Genomic DNA, 21,898 nt, shown 5'->3' with positions numbered 1-21,898 from the left:
GATGGAATGGATTAATCCCAGACTCAATGTTTGTATAATACAGATGTCAGTTGCCAATGTATAAAGGACATTCTGTACTCCCAAGAGTTAAATGTTTTAACTCTGTACAATCAGAAATTCGACATGAAACTAGTTTGTCTAGAATAATTGGTGATGACAGGTGTACGTGTGTATCGATTTTTAATATTTGATATTATTACTTGTGCACAGTAAACCAAGGTTTCCTACAAAAGCCCACCAAAAAAAAAACAAAATTTCACGGCATCTGGTAGCAATGTAAGGGAAGTAGGTTGTCAGTAAACTCCCTGTTTTCAATGTGATCTCTATTGTACTTGGCTTCAGCTGCAAAAATGTTCTCATTATATTATTACTACATGAATGGTTGCAGTAATTACATTAATCGGTTGAAATCATCCCTTCCACCTTCATGCTGGGATCCCAAAAGAATGTAAACAGCTGCTAACAACGCATTGCCAATTCAGTGCTTCACTGTAACTAGCCCAGCTTCGATTAGGGAATGCTGTCAGACTGTCAGAGAAAAGAGAGATCTCATTAGCCACATAAAAAGATGAGGCCAAGGTTTTTTTTTCAAGATGTGCCACCCAGAATGTTGTACTCCCTGAGTAGGATAGCAGGCCAACTGTAGCTTTACAGGTTGCAGTTCACAAAATCAGTGACTGACAAAACAGGTGCAGTATTGGCAGTGTAGTGCACATTTGTTTGTGCACCGTGTTGAATCATTAACTCTACACGCCAATGGTTCATCAGTTATATTAATATACATAATTGTAAATGATCTTAAAACTTGTAGTTTGTGAGATCTTTTAGAAGATTTATATTTTAGTGTTACTGGATTTAACATTTGCATAAAGATTCATGCACTTGGATAAAAAAAAATATAAGCTTGATTTGCTGATTATCCATCAAATAATTTGTATTTCTCTTTTACCCCTCATGCTGCATGAAAAATGGAGCTTTGTCATATATTATAGTCAACATATGGGTCAACATCCATTTACTGGAAGCAGTTTCTGTAGCAGTTTGGCATTCAGCATTTTTATTTAAAAATATTACCACTAAATAATGCGTAATGGGTGTGAGTGGTTGCAATTGAATTTTAGGGCAGGGGCACTGCAGATTTAACATGAATGGCTGCCCTTTCATGAAGCATTGTCCCATATGTACTACATTTCACTTAATGTTGTAAGCAGGCAATAGTACTCCTTTTTTTACATATTTGTTAAATGAATAGGCAAAAAGCAAAAAAGCATTGCTGATTTTAGTGCTGAATCTGATGATCTAAAATTGAAAATTGTTTCTGTATAATAGTGATGTCTAACACAAGCATGTAAGCCTCATGTTGCTCAAGATTGGCTTTTTGTCCTTTTCAACAAGATAGATAGTAAAGCATTGTAATTGAGTGACTGTAGTATTCCAATTACTGCACGCTGATGAGGGAAGTGGCTTTATATGTGGGAGCACAATTTTCAATTAAGTGGGACTGGTGTTTCATGTGTGGGATCAGTAATTACAAGTGAGACTGACATTTTCTGCAGAGCAGAGAACACTGGTGAATGCAAACTGGTGATTTTTTTTTGTACATCAATGACGAAATGATAGTTTCAATAGTATGATTTGTTTCTGACAATTTAGTGGCGTTCCAGGCTTAATTCTTTTTACGGGTATAAACCTGTTGTAGAATAACAAATGAAAAGAGTTCAGTCTATAAGCTATTTTATCCTGGTGCGGTGTAACAATGAGATTCCTTAAAGTAGAGGAGAAAGAAGAGAAGTAGAGTGGAATCTGCAAGCTGTGCTGGAGGAGTACTTTTGTTTTTGATGCTGTGCTCAAGCATCTCCTTTTTATGGAGTCTGAGACTCAGGATATGTTTCTTAGTATTCTGCCAAGCTGAATTATTTTACAAGTGATGACTGGAATTCTGTTATTGTAACTATTCAACAGAAAAAAACACCATTGGCTACAATTACGATATCCATGACTTTCAACCAAAATTTTACTTTATGGCAGTTTTATTGTAACGCAGTTGACCGATGATGGTACTTGTGCTGATGGCACTCCTGAGCATAAATAACCCAGCTTCTATTGGACCAACAGCAGTGGGGGCCCATGTTAGGCATTGCTTTCCAGGACATGAGTTGCAGTGTAAATGAGCTTGATAACATTGTCGGATAAAACTTATTTTTCAACTTTGTTAATTTTCAGTGCCTTATTGGTGTCATTCCATGTTCATTTATAAATATCAGAATAGCAAAAGAAAACAAAACACTTGCATTTATGTAGTGCCTTTCACAACTTCAGGACATCCCAAAGTGTTTTACAGCCAATGAGTTGTAGTCACTGTTGTAATGTAGGCAATGTATGATGTTATATTGCAAATAAGCACCTCTTGGGAATCTGACTGTGACTTTGCATTCATGGTACAAACAATTTGATAACCATACCACTGCAATGCCTTGTACATAATTTGAAAGTCCATTTTTAAATTCTGTACTTTAAAAATAAAGCTGCAAGATGAAATGGCTTTTGATATACAGAACAGTGTATGTAAGTTTTTACAAACACAGTGTATATAAACTTAAATGCATTGCTCATTAATATTTTACATTAATATGTCAAAACCAAGAAATTCATCATTCATTCAACCTATCTGTTCAAATAAATAAATTGTCACCCTGATACAATAAAGGAGCACTCTGATCAGAAACATTTTATGCACTAAATGTGACATTATTTCCACAGCCAAGACAAAGCCTGCCTGTTGCACCAAGCAAACGTGGCAGGCAGAGAAGTGGTAGATAATCTTCAGTGCCAGGACTGCAGCTAACAAAGATGAAAAGTAAAATGATAGGAAATTTGAGGTTAGGGCAGGTGGGCCGTAGTAGGCAATGCAAACTTTCTTTTCAACTGAGTAATAAATAATCATTTATCAAGAATTATTGAATTTTGTTTCCCGTTGGCAGGATCATTGCAAGTTTTGGAAACTGAACCATTAATTCAAAACTGAGGGATGGTGTGCTCTATTGTACAGGAAATCGTGCATAGGCACACCAGATGTGTTATTTTAGGCTTTTCATATTCTGGGTATAGTTGTTTAAGATACTGTTAAGAGAAGTATTTCTTTTTTTGGAGCAACTGGAGACAGTGCTGAAAAGTATTAACATTACATGCCTCAGGTGAGTGAGGTTGGCTTAGCTGTGTAATATATCAGCTTGAGAATATATCAGGAGAGAAAGTGTATGAGTTTGTAGACATGTAAAGCTGATTTTATTTGTATCTTTTCAATGATTACGCACTTTGAATTGGAGGTTTTTGATACTAAAGGTTTCTTAAAGATAAAACGAATGAGTTAAACAAGGGAATTGGGTTATTTTTGGCATTGACCACTCAACCATAGAACATTTTATTTGTCATTGAATGTGTTATTAAATTGGAGGTTGAATAGCTAAGGAGCACTATGTAAAAGTAGAGAGCTATTGTTTTCACAATGTTTTTTCTCATTACCTGTTGCTATTGTTGGAATATAATAGTTAGCTTTTACTTCTGGATTCAATACATTATCAATGACTTGGCAATATATTTGTTGAGATCACAGGTATGTTTTCTTGAAATAATGGTTTGTGATTTTCCATATAACGACTCTAACTGCAGTCTTTTTACTGAAGGACAGATTTGCTGAAAGAGTGTAGTCTTTTTATATTCAAAATACAGAAGAATTGTGGAAAGTAAACACTGGTGCAGTGGAATGCTATTGCCAAAAGGACATTTGGACATTGAGGTTAATGTGCTTTATTGCCCATTAACACAACGGTGTAGATTTCAAAAAAATCTATATGCTCGTAGTAGGATATGTAGAATCAAAGAAACTTGATTTAAAATGGAAAATTTGTGCAAGATCATTTTCATGTATTTTCATCAAGTTAAAATATTTTCAATGCAGCATGTTATACTTACTGTATTTTTATAATGGCTCTGTACATGGTCAAAACATAAGGATAATGTGAATATACTGTCAGGAGAACTGGTTAAAATGAATACACAGTTTCAAGCTGATATACACCAGACTTAATTAGCTAGGATACATTATAAAATGTTATTTATTATTAATGTTATTTCACTACTTCTTCCTTAAATACGCCACTCAGGAGTTTCTGTCCTGCCTCTACCCTCCCCAGCAATTGGACTGCTGGTCCTTAGGGTTACTTTGTCATTTTTGTAATGCAGACTATGGTTATTATAATCAAAAAGTGATTTGACATAATAAATTGTGGGGTCTCGGCGACGGAGAATTGCCTGAAATAATGGGTGGTTGCTTTTCTTGTAATTCCAGGTTAGTATTTTCTATCACCGATGTTAGTCAGCATGTTTTAAAGTGCCAGCAATCTGCTTCTCACCACACATCTAATAGGCAAGGAAATTTACTAGTTACTGTAGTAGCTGGTCATTCAGTCAGCAAGCACCAGCACCATTTAAGTTTAGAGTTTGGATTCAAGTACTAGTAAAGGAAGCAGAGCTTATGCCAACTGTACAAGCAGCTGTTACAGGAATCGGCCTGAAACTATTTTCACTTGAAGGTAGACAGAGCAACAAAACACCAACAATTTCAAAAATTAAGCCTATTAAAAGGAAAATGGTTTTGAGTAGAGTAATTGATGAGAAATAGTGCTTTGTGGGATAAGAAATATGGTCTTTGTCATGGGATGTTAATATTTCTCAGTTTGTTTAAGGTTTTGCTTCAGTTATTTTTGTTATGGTAATTGTAAAGCCTGTTACTCATGGTATATTAATAAGGAAAGTAGATGAAAGACATCTGAGGCAAATACTCCCATAAACTATGATACATTAGTTCTGTGTTTTCAAATAGAGGAGTTGTTTTTCTTTATTCTTTCATCACTGGCTAGACCAACGTTTATTGCCCAACCCTAATTGTCCTTGAGCTGTCTTCTTGAACTGCTGCTGTGCATGGAGTGCAGGTACACCAACAGTGCTGTGAGGAAGGGAGTTCCAGGATTTTGACCCAGCGACAGTGAAGGAATGGCGATATAGTTCCAAGTCAGGATGGTGTGTGGCTTGGAGGGGAACTTGCAGGTAGTAGTGTTCCCATGCATCTGCTTCCCTTGTCCTTCTAGGTGGTAGAGTTTGTGGGTTTGGAACGGCTGTCGAAGGAACCTTGGTGAGTTGCTGCAGTGCATCTTGTAGATGGTACACACTGCTGCCACTGTGCATCAGTGGTGAAGGGAATGAATGTTGAAGGTGGTGGATAGGGTGCCAGTCAAGCAGGCTGCTTTGTCCTAATGGTGTTGAACTTCTTGAGTGTTGCTGGAGCTGCACCCATCCAGGAAAGTGGAGAATAGTCCATCACACTCCTGACTTGTGCCTTGTAGATGGTAGACAGGTACTGGGGAGACCGGAGGTGAATTATTCGCTGTAGAATTCCCAGTCTCTGACCTGCTATTGTAGCCACTGTATTTATGTGGCTGGTCCAGTTCAGTTTCTGGTCAATGGTAACCCCCCAGGATGTTGATAGTGGAGGATTCAACTATGGTAATGCCATTGATCATCAAGTGGAGAAGGTTAGATTCTTGCTTGTATTTGTTATATTTGAGACACTTTTGTTTTCTATGGGTAAGTAATTGAAAAACTGAGCATTTCAGGACAGTTGCTTCAAAAAATCATCTATCGGTTAGGGTGCTATATAAACCTTTAAAGTCACGGGATAATTTTAACTTTTGACGCTAGTTTAATACGATTGATAGTAGATTGGCCACCCATTAAACATCTTGTCCAAACATCCTTCTTATTGACTTCAGTGGGAAGGAAAATCAGGTAGGTTTATAATGGGCGGTTAATCCAATATTGCACCTTTCATACTATTGCTAAAAGTTACATTACCCCATGTAGTAGTTGGCTTCCAAATGCAGGCTGCTATTTTATCTACTGAGACAAGGTCTTGACTTGCAGTGAACTCTCCTGCTCTCCATTGCTAACTGAAAGCTGTGTAAATGCCGAGACACAGGTAATTAAACATGATCGTTTTGATACCTAGTCTGAAATGATGAGAAGATGGCAATTCTGAATGGCAGTGCACATACATTGTAAGATTCTTAGCTAGCCACTGAGTTATGTTTCTTGAGACGATTACTTGAAAATAAATCAGTTAAAGGACATGGGAAATTCTAACTGTTGATTCTACTTATGATTGTCATGATAGTTTTCATTGAGAGCAACTTCACCTGAAAATGATTAAAACCAACGTTCAGTGTTTGCTAGTAATGAAGGGTACAAATAAAATATCCAGATGTATAGCTAAGGGTATGACTTGTAAGTCTGGGTTTTGATGTTGAAGTTGTATTAGGCTTTGTTGACATTGCCTCAGGAGTACTTTGTTCCATTTTGTCGCTGTTACAGAAAATATATAAATTTCGGAGGGAGTCCAAAGGAAGTCAAAATAGTGATTTCTTGAACTTGGTGAATTGAGTTATGATGACATATTGTCTGCCCTTGGAAGGGAGGAGTTTAGAATGAGTACCAGATTGAGACCTAAAAATTGCATGTAGATAGAGGACTAGGGGACATTGCTGGAATTTATCAAAAGAAAATAGGAAACTTAGGCAATATTTTTAATAAACAGGTGACAGAATTGTGGAACAGAGACTAAGCTGTGACAGAGCAGGTTGTCTGGACTGCAGTACGTGAAACAGTGAGACTGTCCTGAGCGAACACAACTGCAGTAAATGTCAGCTGTGTCAAATCTCTCCAGCTCAGAGTCGGTGAAGTAGAGTGTGAGTTGGAGGCACTCTGACATGTAAGGGAGGGAGAGAGGTATGTGGACAGTTTGCTCAAAACCCTGGTCACACCTCTTAGACAGGTGCAAGTTCAGAACTGGGTTGGTGTGACCGATAGTGTGCAGAGTGAAGGGAACCCAGGTGAGATAGAGAACAAGAATTGCAGAAACTGATCATATTCAGCTGGTACAATGTACTTGCTGCCTGTGAGGATAAGGACTGTTGGACAGCCAGAATATGGACCAAAGCGCCTTGGAGAAGGAAGCAGTCCAAAGGGGGAAGGGGGAGGAGATGGGAAGGGTAATGTAATTATAGCGGATTTGATAATTATCGGGACAGATAGCAGGATCAAGAGTCCCACATGGTATGTTGCCTAACTGGTGTCAGGGCGCGGAAAGTCATGAAACAGCTTGAAAGAATATTGGAGATGGAGGGGGAGGATCCAGTCATTGTGGTCATGTTGGGACCAAAAACATAGGGAAGAGTAGGCAAGCGGTCTTGTTTGGAGACTACCAGGAACTAAGAGCTAGATTAAAGAACACGACCCCATGGGTTAATCTTTGGGGTATTACCCAAGCCACATGTAAATTGGTATAGGGATAAGCAGATTAGGTAGATAAACACTTAATGAGGAATGGTGTGGGAAAGAGGCATTCCATTTGATGGAACATTGGCACCAGTACTAGGACAGGAAGGAACTGTTCTGTCGGGAAGGGCTCCATGTGAACCAGACTGGGGCGAGAGTCCGAGCTGAAAGGATAAGTAGGGTGGTCACAAAGACTTTGCCAAAGACTTGCAGGTTGATAGGTAAATTGGCCATTATAAATTGCCCCTAGTATAGGTAGGTGGTAGGGGAATTGTGGGGATGTGGTAGGAATATGGGATTAGTGTAGGATTAGTATAAATGGGTGGTTGATGGTCGGCACAGACTCGGTGGGCCGAAGGACCTGTTTCAGTGCTGTATCTCTAAATAAAAAAATAAAATAAATAAATAAATAATTGGGAGGGTGGGGGGAGGGGCGGAAGACTCGGGTGGAAAAAGTAGTAGTAATAATAGGAAACAAATGAAAAGGAAGAGAGCAGCATGATAGTCAGAAATTGTGCTTTAAGCACTACAGGTAAAGAGAAAATTTTTAAAAATGTATAGCAATTAAACCAGAAGACAAAAAATAAGAAACATGTAAGTAAAACATTACAGCAGAAGGATACAGAGTATAAGAAACTAATTGAATGAATTGCACACACACATTCAACTTGGAGGGTGTGACATGGTAGCCATTACGGAGACATGGCTGCAAGATGGTCAGGGCTGGGAACTAAATATTGTAAGTTATAAGGTCTATAGGAAAGATGGGGAAAACGGTAGGGAGTAAGAGTAATCTTCGTGATTAAGGATAAAATCATTTAAATGATGGGATGTAATGAAAGGCAAGCAGGCAGTCGAGACTTTGAGTAGCATGAATAGAAAAAGATTTAAGACTGTAGTGGGGAGTTGTGTATAGGCCCCATGGTAGCAGCTGTGAAGTGGTATATTGTATACATGCAGAGATTACACAAGCATGCAGTAAAGGCAGAGTGGTTTGAATGGAGGATTTTCACTTTCATGAAGATTGAAATAAGCAGTCTAGCACATGTCAAAAAACAGAATTTCTTGTGTTTTAGTTTTCTGCAACAATGTATCCTTGAACCAACAAGAGAGCATATTAGATTTAGTACGAGTAATGAGCCAGATTTAGGTAACAGCCTAATAGTGCGTGAGCATTTATCTAATAGTGATCGTATCAAATTCAACATGGTGTTTGAAAGGGAGAATCGCAAAACAGCGACCAAGATTCTACATTTAGATAAGGCTGACTTCAATGCGTTGAAACAGATTGTCCACAATAAACTGGGCAAATCTGTTGATGAAACAACAAATGATCAGTGAGCGTTGGGAAATGTTCAAAAAAGAATTTAACATGATACACAAGTGGTTTATACCCCTAAGGGCTCTACTTGCAAAAAAAAGAATAGTTATGGACAACTAAAGAGGTGAGAGACAACATAAAACTAAAGAAAAGTGCATTCTAAAATGCAAACAAAAGCACAGATCCTGGTGGGAGAGATACAAAGAACAGCAAAGGGTGATGTTAAGACCAGGTGAGAAGGGGTCGAGGGGGTTCCCTGTCAGCCTTTGCCTGGTTTAGCCGTAAGAGGGTTTAATTTGAAAAAAACATGTTTTAGCTCCTCCTTAGTGAATCCTTGTTCACTGTCCCAATTGTAAGGCAAAGAAATCAAACAGGTTTCCTTAGATTTAAACAAGAAAGGTAGAACTTTATTAATCTTGAACTCTAATCCGGTTAACGATGACGAATATGCGACGCGACCACGCTAGCGTGCAACGCAATAAACACACATGCAGATAGAGACAGAAAAAGTAGAAAAGAATAAAGGGGAAAAGTTAGAGGCAATATCTGGTAGTGACAGTCCTTTTAAATTCAAAGTGGAGTCTTTGGTTGCCGGTAAGTCTTGCAATTTGTTAGGGCCCAATTCCGAGAGTCTTTCTCTCTTGAGGTTTATGTGTCTTCTGTGGGTCCAGTGGCTTGGGAGAAAGTGAGAGAGAGAGAGAAAGGCTTCCTTGTTCCAGCCTCAGTTTCGCACTGCCTTCTGAATTCAAACTGTCCTGTGGCTAGTTCAAAAAACCTGGACCATCCAGTTAGTCATGTGACCAGCTGGTTTAACCAGTCCTGGTTCTGTGGATTGTATCGTTTTAGCAGGGCCTGGAATGCACTTCCTTACACCTTCACTGTCTGGTGATCAAAATCCATTTGGGTTAATTGGAGCAGAGAATAGCCCTTTGTCTCCACAAGCAGCGTCTCTTAGTATGCAAATGTCCTTCCAGCCCAGTGTCTGGTGATCTTCAAACAAGTCATTTCTTCACTCCAGCAACAGTTTAAAATCAATGTTCATATGACAAAATTAATATGCCTCATTCTTGGCAGGTAGGGGTCTGCTTGAGAGTGACAAAAGAGATAACAGCTGCAAAATGCAATATGAAAAGAAAATTGCAAGGGTTATCAATCAACAATGGGGAAATTAAATTGGGGAAAAGACGATGGTTGGGAGCAATGTGGGCCCCTTGAAAACAGATAGCGATATCAGTGAAAATGGCAGGCATGTTGAATAACTTACTTTGGTCAGTATTTACAGTAGAGGAAGAGGTCAGCATGCCACCGATCCCAAGGAAACTTATATTGAATCAGGGTCTTACCAAAATTAATATAAGCAAAATAATAATGAAGAAAATAATGGTGCTAAAGAGTGACAAGTCTCTAGGATCAGAGTTTTCATTCCAGGGTTTTAAAAGAAGTAGGTGAGAACATTGCAGATACTCTAACTATAATCTTGCAAAGCTCTCTCAATTCTGGAACCATTCCTTTAGATTGGGAAAATTGCGCTTATCACTTTGCTACTTAAGGAAGGTGAGAGATGCAAACCAGGGGATTATAGACCAGTTCGTCTAACATCTGCAGCAGGATTTTTCCCTGCAGGCTTCTGAACTCTGCCATCAGGCTGAAATGTGGGCCAGAAACCCGTACTGTGTGGGAAACAGTCACTCACTGTGATTTTTCCCTGGGCGACCAATTAATAGCGAGCGGAGGGAGTTGGCGACGAATTAAGGATGGCAGGTGGCCTCTCTGAGCTGGAGGGCCATTCAGAGGCCTTCCAGCTTGAAAAGAGAAGGTAAGTATGGGAGAGGGCACCTCAAAATAGAGCCAGCCTCTCTCCAACTTCTTAAGATATAATCTAAAAAAAATGCCTTTTACAATCAGGCCACCATTGTTTTTTTTGGGGGGGGCGGGGAGGTGGAAGGGGATCCCTTCTAAAGGGTGGCTTGTGACTGCTGCAGCACCAGGCAGGTAAGGGAGGTGTCTAGGCCTGTCTGGAGGGCTGGCCCCGGTCTGCTGTCTGAGGGCTGCCTCCAAGCATTTGCAATGGCTCCCGCCTCCTGTGGGAACCTGGAGGCCAACTGGAAAATTCCATTGGCCTCCTTTAATTGGCCTGAATTGGCCCTTAAATTGCGCCAGTTACCCGCCATGTGCAAAATTGGCCCGAGGGGGAAATGAAGCCAGGGAACTGGCAAGCCGGCTGGCGGCACTATTTCTAGCGTCAACCTACCTCCAATTCTGGCCCCAGCGAAGCCTAAGAATCAAGCCCCTGTGGCCAGTAATTACGCGTTTCTATAATTAAGGATAAAGTGACTGAACACCTTGAAAATTTTCAGCTGATCAGAGACAGCCAGCTTGGATTTGTAAAGGGGAGGTCATGGCAGATGAATCTGATCGAATTTTTTGGAAAGGTGACTAAAGTAGTGGACAGGGGAATGTCTTATGAATGTTATTTATATGGACTTCCAGAGGACATTTGAAAGAGTCCCTCATAACAGACTGTTAGCTAAAGTTGAAGTTCATTGAATTGAAGGAAAATTATTGGCCTGGTTAGGAAGGTGGCTGAGTGACAGGAGACAGAGAATAGGAATAATGGGCAGGTGCTCTAATTGGCAGGATGTGACGAGTAGTGTCCTGCAAAGATTTGCTTTGGGGACTCAAGTATTCACCATGACTTAGATGATGGGATAGAAAGCCACATATCCAAATTTGCTGATGACACAAAGATTGGCAGCATTGTAAGTAGTGTAAATGGAAGTGTAAAATTACAGAGATATTGCTAGATTAAGGTTATAGACAAAACTGTGACAAATGGATTTTGATATAGGCAAATGTGAGGTTATCCACTTCGGACCTAAAAAGGAAGGAAAATGGTCAAAAGCTAGAATCAGTGGATTCCAAAGAGACTTCTTGTTCCAGGTACATAGATCATTAAAATATCATGTGCATGAATGGCAAATAAGCAAAAAGGTAATGGAATGCTGGCCCTTCTATCTAGAGGACTAGAAAACGGGCAGCACAGTGGTTAGCACCGCAGCCTCACAGCTCCAGGGACCCAGGTTCAATTCAGGGTACTGCCTGTGTGGAATTTGCAAGTTCTCCCTGTGACCGCGTGGGTTTTCGCCGGGTGCTCTGGTTTCCTCCCACAGCCAAAGACTTGCAGGTGATGGGTAAATTGGCTATTGTAAATTGCCCCTAGTGTAGGTAGGTGGTAGGGAATATGGGATTACTGTAGGGTTAGTATAAATGGGTGGTTCTTGGTCGCCACAGACTCGGTGGGCCGAAGGGCCTGTTTCAGTGCTGTATCTCTAAATAAAATAAATAATGCAGGAGGTTAGAAATATTCTACAGCAGTACAAAGTCCTGGTTACAACAACTTTGAATACTGTGAGCAGTTCTGGGCGCCACACCTTAGGGAGGATATATGGACCTTGGAGGAATTGCAGCGTAGGTTTACCAGAATGATACCTGGATTCCAAGGGTTAAATTACAAGGAGCAATTACACAACCTAGGCTTGGAATTTAGAAGGTTAAGGGGTGATTTGATCAATGTTTTCACAATATTAAGAGGAACAGATAGGGTAGATAGAGAGAAGCTATTTACAGTGCTTGGGGAGTCTAGGACCGGGGGCATACTCCAACAATTAGAGTCAGACTTTTCAGGAGTGAAATTAGGAAACATTACTACGCACGAAGGGTGGTAAAAGTTTGGAACTTTCTTCCGCAAATGGCAATTGATGCTTGATCAATTGTTAATTTTAAATCTAAGATTGATTTTTATTAACCAAAGGCTTTGCAGGAAATGGGGAAAAGTTAGATATATGGAGTTTGGTCACATATCATCCATGATCTCAATGAATGGCAGAACAGGCATGAGGGGCTAAATAACCTACTTCTGTTCCCATGTTCCTAAATCACAGCAGGTTTTAAAAAAGAACTTGATGAATTTTTCTTGGGAAAAATGATACAGGGCTATTTGTTCCATAATCATGGTATGGTAACTGATGTGAAGTTTGGAAAAGTAGCCTAGATGTACCAAAAGGATACAGTACTGCATTAGTACAGCTATGCAAATCTGTCTCGAAGCAGTGCAAAATTAATTTTTTTTGTTCACTGGTACCCTTCACATAATTGGAACAACCACCGGGTTCCCTCTGAAATAGTGAGCAATTGCATCTTTTTAAAAATATTCCAAAAGTTTTTATTTTTTCATCATAAATAAATGATTGCAAGTAATTGAATATGGAAAATATTTCATGAGGAAACTGGAGTTCAAAATCCATCAATTATTTCACTGCTCATGGCTTACAAGATGCACATGCCGCCAAGAAATGTTCTTTGGCCGTCACTGTGTAGTCTCTATACTGCAGCGCTGTTGTTTTTTTCCCCTATGGTCAACTTGTTTTTAAACTATTTTAATTAACTTGAATTTCGAGTAAACAGATGTCTTGCGTATATCATTTGACAATTGTGTATTGTGAATTAAATAGCTCCTTTTCTGCTTTAATAGGAGCAAGACTCTGAGGAACAAATGAGGTCTATGCTACTTGTGTTAAGATGTCATTTAGCTATGAAGTGGAATGTATTTATTGAGTTTGCCCTGCAGATATGGTCCACAGCGCCAGTGCAGTCCATATTTGGTGGCTGTGCAAGAAGAACCAGGTGGTGCTGTAAAGCTTAGCACAGTGAAGCGTAGACAAATTCAGGCTTGACATTTGCCATTCTGTAGTGCTGCAGGGAAGAGAAAAATCTGCTTTTCCATATGTTTCTGGTTTATATTTTGCCTGCAGTTTTGTCCAGATGGCACTGTGAACATTGTTTACTTTAAGATGCTGTCCCAGATGTGGGATTTATCCATGGGCATTTTACAGTTGTCTGCCTCTTTCTAAGAATATTTCAGAGTAATAGTAAAATTTACTTTTCTAAATAATCTTCTTGCCATCTTGCAAATACTGTATTTTGCTAAACAAAACATTGCTTTCCAGGAGTAAGTTTACAAATTGAGAGTAGGAATTAAAGACTTTTGGATATTTTATTCTAATTGTTCATTATTTGTCATTTGAAATTCTGCATATACAAAACTTATTCAGTTTAGGTAATTTCATGAAGAGAACTTTTGTCGTCTTGTTTACATTGCAAGTTTATATAGGAACAATGCCGTCCAACCAAAAAAACCCTTCCACTTGGTATTGTACCAGTATTAAGAGTTATCCCTCTGGTCATAGTTATTTCTACCAGTATGACACCAGTACTATGGTGGTGTAAGTGTGGGTCTGGTCTGACAATTTACCTCCCTTTCATGCCTGTAGGCAACAAAAGATGCTTGTACGACACTTGAAGTCACTCCACATCTATGTAATTAATTTTCCAAGATACATGGTGTAAACTGTGCAGACATTGCATTGGTATTGGAGTTGAATTTTCCAGTCATTCTAGATACTGAATATCAATAATAATGAGGTATTGCAATTAAGTATGATAGTGTTGTGCATTACTCCACTTTTCATAAGAGCAATTTTAAAAAAAAACTATATTTCTCAGTAAATAAATGTAGCTCCAAGGCCAATAGAGCAGGACACTAGCGAGATTGAAATGGATAAAAGGCAAGATGAGTTAAATGAGGAAGTGATGCATAAGCTGATGCTATGCCTGAAAATTGAAGGGGAGGAGGAAAGATTGAAAGAGGTAAAGAGTTGTACTATTTTGAGCCCTGGGAAAGAATCAAGTTGAACAAAAATCAATGCAGTAATCCTTCATGAAGAACAGCATGCTGTAACTCTGGAAAAATTAGAGGTATGGGAGAACTGCTTATTGTCAAATTAGATGAAATATTGGAGATTGAAGTTGGAAGAGGAATTGTGCATAACAGAAAACCTTTCCTGTATTTTGTTCAGGAATATGAGAGTTGTTGGAAGATGATGTCCAGATGCACGAGTAGTATTGATGTCTTGGACAGGTTTGGGCTTTATATAGTTGAAAGAAAAAGGAATATTTGGTACAAAAATGGAAAGAAAACTTGGAGGCAACTTTAGCAGTGGAGAAATTGTGGATGCCCTGTCGTGGTCAGACAAAATGAAATGCCGAGAATGTCAATAGATGTCAAAGGATTATGGGGGAATCCTTGTAAGTCAGAGGGTAGAACTCCAATTTTTTTGAGGTTTCAAACGAGTGCTTACTATATTCACATATTCCTGAGTGTGCTATTTTTAACAAGCATATTAAGAGATGGTAGGTTAGATTAAGAGACTTGTAAAAATCAAAAGAAGCAAGCATTTCAAGATCCAGATTTAGTGGTTCAGCAATAATGACAACTAATATTTATATAGCACCTTTAATGTAATGAAACATCCCAAGGTGCTTTACGGGAGTATTATAAAACAGAGTATGACACCCGAGCCACAATAGGAGATGTTAGGTCAGATGACCAAATGCTTGGTCAAAGAGGTAGGTTTTAAGGAGTGTTTTAAAGGAGACAGAGAGTTGTAGGGAGGGTATTCCAGAGCTTGGAGCCTAGGCAACTGAAGGCATGCCCACCAGTGGTGGAATGATTAAAATCAGGGATGCACAAGAGGCCAAAATAAGGAGAACGCAGATATCTTGAAGGGTTGTGGGACTGGCGCAGCTTGCATAGATAGGGAGGGGCGAGGCCATGGAGGGATTTGAAAACTAAGATGAGAATTTTAAAATCAAGACATTGCTTGACTGGGAGTCAATGTAGGTCAGCAAGCACAGGGTGATAGAGCAACGGGACTTAGTGCGAGTTAAGACATGGGCAGCAGAGTTTTGGATGACTTCAAGTTTACGGAGAGTAGAATGTGGGAGACCAGCCAAGAGTGCGTAATAGTCAAATCTAGAGGTAACGAAGGCATGAATGAGGGTTTCAGCAGCAGAGGGTGGTGAATCTCTGGAATTCTCTACCCCAGAGGGCTGTGGAAGCTCAATCATTGAGCATGTTCAAGACAGAAATTGATAGATATCTGGGTACTAATGACATCAAGGGATATGGGGATAACACAGGAAAGTGGTCTTGAGGTAGATAATCAGCCATGATCTAATTGAATGGCGGAGCAGGCTCAACAGGCTGAAAGGCCTACTCCTGCTCCAATCGGCTAAGATGGGCGATGTTACAGAGGTGGAAATAGGCCATCTTAGTGATGGCACGAATATGAGGTCAGAAGCTCACCTCTGGATCAGGTGTGACACCAAGGTTGCGAATAAACTGGTTTAATCTCAGACTGTTGCCAGGGAGAGGGATGGAGCCAGTAGCTAGGGAATGGAGTTTGGAGCGGGGACTGAAAACAATGGCTTCAGTCTTCATAATATTTAATTGGAGGAAATTTTTGCTCATCCAGTACTGGATGTCGGATAAGCAGTCTCATAATTTAGCAATAATCAAGAGAAGTGGTGGTGAGGTAGAGCTGAATGTCCTCAGCATACATGTAAAAATTAACACCATGCTTTTCAGATGATGTTGCTGAGGAGCAGCATGTAGAAGAGAAATAGGAGTGGGCCATGGATAGATCTTTGGGGGCTACCAGCGGTAAAGGTGCGGGAACAGGAAGGGAAGCCATTGCAAGTGATTCTCTGGCTACGATTAGCAGATAAGAAAGGAACCGCGTAAGAGCAGTCCCACCCAGCTGGATGACAGTGGTGAGACATTGGTGTGGTCAACCATGTCAAAGGCTGCAGACCGGTCAAGAAAGACAAGGAGGGAAAGATTACCATTGTCACAGTCACATTGGATGTCATTTGTGACTTTGATAAGAGCAGTTTCGGTACTGTGGCAGGGGCAGAAACCTGATTAAAGGGATTCAAATATGGAGTTCTTGGAAAGATGGGAATGGATTTGGGAGGTGACAACACATGGACTTTGGAGAGGAAAGGGAGGTTGGTGATATGACAGTAGTTTGTAAGGGTGGTTGGGTCATGGCTTTGGTTTTTTTTGAGGAGAGGGGTGATGACGGCTGATTTAAAGGAGAGAGGGATAGCACCTGAAGAGAGAGAACCCTGTTTACAATATTAGCTAACATGGGACCCGGAGGGGATGTTGGGTGGTCAACAGTTTAGTGGGAATAGGATCGAGGGAACAAGAGGTGGGTCTCATGGACAAGATGAGCTCAGAGAGGGCGTGAAAGAAGATAAAAGTGAAACTAGAGAAAGATGCAAATTCATGGCTAGGGCAGGGGGACCATTATAGGAAATTTAGCCAGGTGGGCTATGAGAAGGGAGGGATGCGGCAGAGGTAGCTGACCGGATGGTCTCAGGGACAAAGAAGTCCATGAGATCCTCGCACTTATTGTTGGAGGTGAGGGTGAAGGTGACAGGGGAAAGGAGCTTAAGAAGACGGTTTGCAGTAGAGAAAAGAAGCCGGGGGTTATCTTTGCATTCCAAGATGATTCTGGAATAGTGAGCAGTTTTAGGAGATGACAGCAATAGTGTTTTTGGTGGTCCAGCAGATGGCTAAACTGGTTGTCCGCCATTTCAAGTCTGCGACCCTTGCACTAATTACATTGCAAAAGGAGTGGGTATCATGTTCGATCTAAAGAAAGCTGACAAATGTAAAGTGGAATTATCAAAAAAAAAATCCTTGGAGATTGGTGAAAGAGTCGGTGGAGTTGCATTGCTGGTTAAAGAGGAAATTAAAGCAATAGTGAGGAAGGATATTAGCTCTGACAATGTGGAATCTGTATGGTAAGAGCTGAGAAACACTAAGGGGCAAAAAATGTTAGTGGGAGTTGTATATAGACCCCTAAACTGTAGTGGTGATGTTGGGAATGGCATTAAACAGGAAATTAGAGATGCATGCAATGAAGGAACATCTGTAATTATGGGTGACTTTGAACTGCATATAGATTGGGCAAATCAAATTAGTCACAATACCGTAGAGGAGGAATTCTTGGAGTGTATACAGGATGGTTTTCTGGACCAATATGTTGAGGAACCAACTAGAGAACAGGCCATCCTAGACTGGGTATTGTGTAATGAGAGAGGAATAATTGACAGTCTAGTGGTGCGAGACCCCTTGGTGACGAGCGACCATAATATAGAATTCTTCATCAAGATGGAGAGTGACGTAGTTGATTCTGAAACTAGGGTCCTGAATCTTAGTAAAGGAAACTACGAAGGTATGAGGCGTGAGTTGGCCATGACGGATTGGGAAACGTTACTTAAAGGGATGACGGTGGATAGGCAATGGCAAACGTTTAAAGAGCACATGGATGAACTGTAACAATTGTTTATCACTGGCTGGCGCAAAAGTAAAACGGGAAAGATAGCCAAACCAGGGCTTATAAGGGAAATTAGAGATAGCATTAGATCCAAGGAATAGGCACATAAATTTGCCAGGAAAAACAACAGACCTGAGGATTGGGAGCAGTTTAGAATTCAGCAAAGGAGAGCCAAGGGATTAATTAAGAAGGGGAAAATAGAATACAAGAGCAAGCTTGCGGGGAACATAAAAACTGACTGTAAAAGTTTCTATGGGTATGTGAAGAGAAAAAGATTGGTGAAGACAAATGTACCTCACTTACAGTCAGAAACAGGGGAATTTATTATTGGGAACAAAGAAATAGCTGACCAACTAAATGCATACTTTTGTTCTGTCTTCACAAAGGAGGACACAAATATCATACCAGAAATGTTGGGGAACACAAGGCTTAGTGAGAGAGAGGAACTGAAGGAAGTCAGTATTAGTAGAGAAATGGTGTTGGGGAAATTGATGGGATTGAAGGCCGATAAAGCCCCAGGGCCTGATGGTATGCATCCCAGAGTACTTAAGGAAGTGGCCCTAGAAATAGTGGATGCATTGGTGGTCATCTTCCAAGATTCTATAGACTCTGGAACAGTTCCTACAGATTGGAGGGTAGCTAATGTAACCCCACTATTTAAAAAGGGAAGTAGAGAGAAAGCAGGGAATTATAGACCAGCGAGCCTGACATCGGTAGTGGGGAAAATTGTAGAGTCCATTATTAAAGATTTTACAGCAGAGCACTTCGAGAACAGTGGTAGAATCGGGCAGAGTCAGCATGGATTTACAAAAGGGAAATCATGCTTGACAAATCTACTAGAATTCTTTGAGGATGTAACTAGTAGAATTGATGAGGGGGAGCCAGTGGATGTGGTTTATTTGGACTTTCAGAAGGCTTTCGACAAAGTCCCACATAAGAGATTAGCATGTAAAATTAAAGCACGTGGGATTGGTGGTAGTGTATTGCGATGGATAGAAAATTGGTTGGTGGACAGGAAACAAAGAGTTGGAATAAATGGGTCTTTTTCCGAATGGCAGGCAGTTACTAGTGGGGTACCGCAGGGATCAGTGCTAGGACCCCAGCTATTCACAATATGTATTAATGATTTAGATGAGGGAACTAAATGTAATATCTCCAAATTTGCAGATGACACAAAACTGGGTGTGAGGGTGAGTTGTGAGGAGGATGCAGAGAGGTTTCAGGGTGATTTGGACAAGTTGAGTGAGTGGGCTAATGCATGGCAAATGCAGTATAATGTGGATAAATGTGAGGTTATCCACTTTGGTAGGAAGGCAGATTATTATCTGGACGGCTATAAACTGAGAGAGGAGAATATGCAGCGAGACCTGGGTGTTCTCGTACATGAGTCGCTGAAGGTAAGCATGCAGGTCCAACAGGTGGTAAAAAAAAAGGCAAATGGCGTGTTGGCCTTCATAGCGAGAGGATTTGAGTACAGGAGCAGGGATGTCTTGCTGCAATTATATAGGGCCTTGGTGAGGCCACACCTGGAATAGTGTATGCAGTTTTGGTCTCCTTATCTGAGGAAGGATGTACTTGCTATAGAGGGAGTGCAGTGAAGGTTTACTAGACTGATTCCTGGGATGGCGGGACTGACGTATGAGGAGAGATTGAATCTGTTAGGATTATATTTGGTGGACTTCAGAAGAGTGAGGGGGGAATCTCATAGAAACCTATAAAATTCTAACAGGACTTGACAGGGTAGATGCGGGAAGGATGTTCCCGATGGTGGGGGAGCCCAGAACCAGGGGTCATAGTCTGAGGATACGGGGTAAACCTTTCAGGATTGAGATGAGGAGAAATTTCTTCACCCAGAGCGTGGTTAGCCTGTGGAATTCACTACCACAGAAAGCAGTTGAGGCCAAAACATCGTATGTTTTCAAGAAGGAGTTAGATGTAGCTCTTGGGTCTAAAGGGATCAAAGGGTATGGGGCGAAAGCGGGAACAGGTACTGAGTTGGATGATCAGTCATGATCATAATGAATGGCGGAGCAGGCTCGAGGGGCCGAATGGCCAACTCCTCCTATTTTTCTATGTTTCTATATCATTGAGGCTAGGGAACAGAGTGGAGAACAAGGAATCTCTTTGAGTTGTTGGGGAAAATAAGAACAGAATAGCACATGCAGAACCAGTTGGAAGGAAGATTTCATTTTTTTAAATTTTCATTTTCGAGATACAGCACTGAAACAGGCCCTTTGGCCCACCGAGTCTGTGCCGACCATAAACCACCCATTTATACTAATCCTACACTAATCCCATGTTCCTACCACATCCCCACCTTCCCTATATTCCCCTACCACCTACCTATACTAGGGGCAATTTATAATGGCCAATTTACCAATTAACCTGCAAGTCTTTGGCTGTGGGAGGAAACCAGAGCACCCAGCGAAAACCCACGATAGGAAGGCATCAATGTAGCTTTGGAGGACACCATTGCTAAGTGTTTAGAAATTTAGAATTTACCCAAAGTATCAAATTTTTGCATCATTATAAACCTGAATGATTCAGAGGAATTGACTAAAATGGTAGCAGACTAGCTAAGTCTGGGGTTGGGGGTGGTGGTATTGGTGAGTGTCATGTGTTCTTTGTGTGATGTTAAGCAACGTGGATTCCAGTGCCTTGAAGCTCTCTAACAGGTTTATTAATAGCTAAACTAGTATATACAATACAGAGCAAACTATGTACAGAACCTTTGTCTAGGGTGTTACAGTTGTAGAGTGACTATGGCTTCTAGTCACATGACTACATTCTGGTACTTAGCTCATCACACTGAGGTCTTAAGGGGACATCACTCTTGAAGTGATCATACGATATTCCCTTTCTTTCCAAAGATAAGTCTCATACGCTATAAGTAAAAACACAAAATTGGACAATATCAAAATTATTTGCACAGGGATAGAGATTATGAAATATACGACTGCAGAAGCTTAAGAGTCCATATATTGTTTGGGTGGTTTGATAACTCTTCCAGATGTTATGGTATAACCTTCTGGGGATGTGGATTTCACCCTTGGCTGTTCGAGCAGTGTCTCTTGCATCTCGGAGAATTTACGTATAAGCTGTTGCTGTTTTGTCTGAAGTTTCTCCCTCTCTGTATTCAGTTTCTGTTGCTCTGCCTTCAGCCTGCTAAGATACTCTGTTGCTTTTCTCAGGATGACCACTTTTGAGGCCTTGTCATTCTTGGAAAGTTCCAGCACCTCATCTCAAGGAGCCAACTGATGATGCCTCAACTCGTTCCTCTGCTGCCTCTCCTCATCCTGTCCATTGAAGGCCTGGAGCTCAAGGTCGAGGACTTGTTGGGGAAGGAATACTTTGCCTCGTGGAAGTAACTGTCTGTTCTGGCTTGTGTTGGTACTGGCGGTTCTCGAGATCGTAGAGGTGAGGGTGCAGGATAGTTTGCTGCTGTTGGGTTTCCAGATGGCACCGTTTGATGCTAGCCATAGTCTGCGAGGGGGTTCCAGTCCTTGGAGATTTCCCCTTGGTAATGCTCCACACTGCCAGCCTTTGCTTCTCAATGGTTACAATGTCACTCTCTTCTGAGTCACTGGAGTGCGGAAAAACACTGCCTGTTGACAAAGATCTTTCATCATATGAATTTGGATCTTCGTTCTCTTGGTGTGGCATCTCTGAGAAGGGGCTGATAGTCTCCAAACCAGAACCACTGAGATCCTGGAAGAACTGTGACTTAATCTTAGACATCAAGGGGCTGGAAACATGGAGTGCATCCTCTCTGAGGTGCAATACGGCCTCGCCTCTGAAGTCTCCTGTGATGTCGAACCTGTCCGGGTACATTTGTTGTAGGTCGTAGACTGACTCAATGCTTGGTCTGTTCTGCTGTGATGGGCACCTTAGTGATCTCGTCGATAGTCACAAAGTAGAGGTCCTTACAGGCTGGTAGTAC

The 21,898-nt window shown here is 40.8% G+C and overlaps 1 protein-coding gene across 3 annotated transcripts in view; it reads left to right on the top strand.

Annotated features, from left to right (window-relative positions):
- The window catches only part of usp45 (ubiquitin specific peptidase 45), a 179,763-nt gene that overhangs the window by 41,639 nt on the left and 116,226 nt on the right, over positions 1-21,898 (top strand). Inside the window, exon 1 of one of the 3 annotated variants that reach the window (XM_068025978.1) lies at positions 21,167-21,375. The exons of the other annotated variants lie outside the window; for them this stretch is intronic. The gene's annotated coding sequence lies outside the window, so the exon portion shown is untranslated. Of the gene's footprint in view, positions 1-21,166; positions 21,376-21,898 lie in introns of those variants that run through there. 3 annotated transcript variants of the gene reach the window in all.

The sequence above is a fragment of the Heterodontus francisci genome, chromosome 3 (genome assembly GCF_036365525.1).
Source record: "Heterodontus francisci isolate sHetFra1 chromosome 3, sHetFra1.hap1, whole genome shotgun sequence".
NCBI lineage: Eukaryota > Metazoa > Chordata > Chondrichthyes > Heterodontiformes > Heterodontidae > Heterodontus > Heterodontus francisci.
The sequence above is the reverse complement of the archived record's forward strand: the minus strand, read 5'-3'. Positions and strand labels throughout refer to the sequence as shown.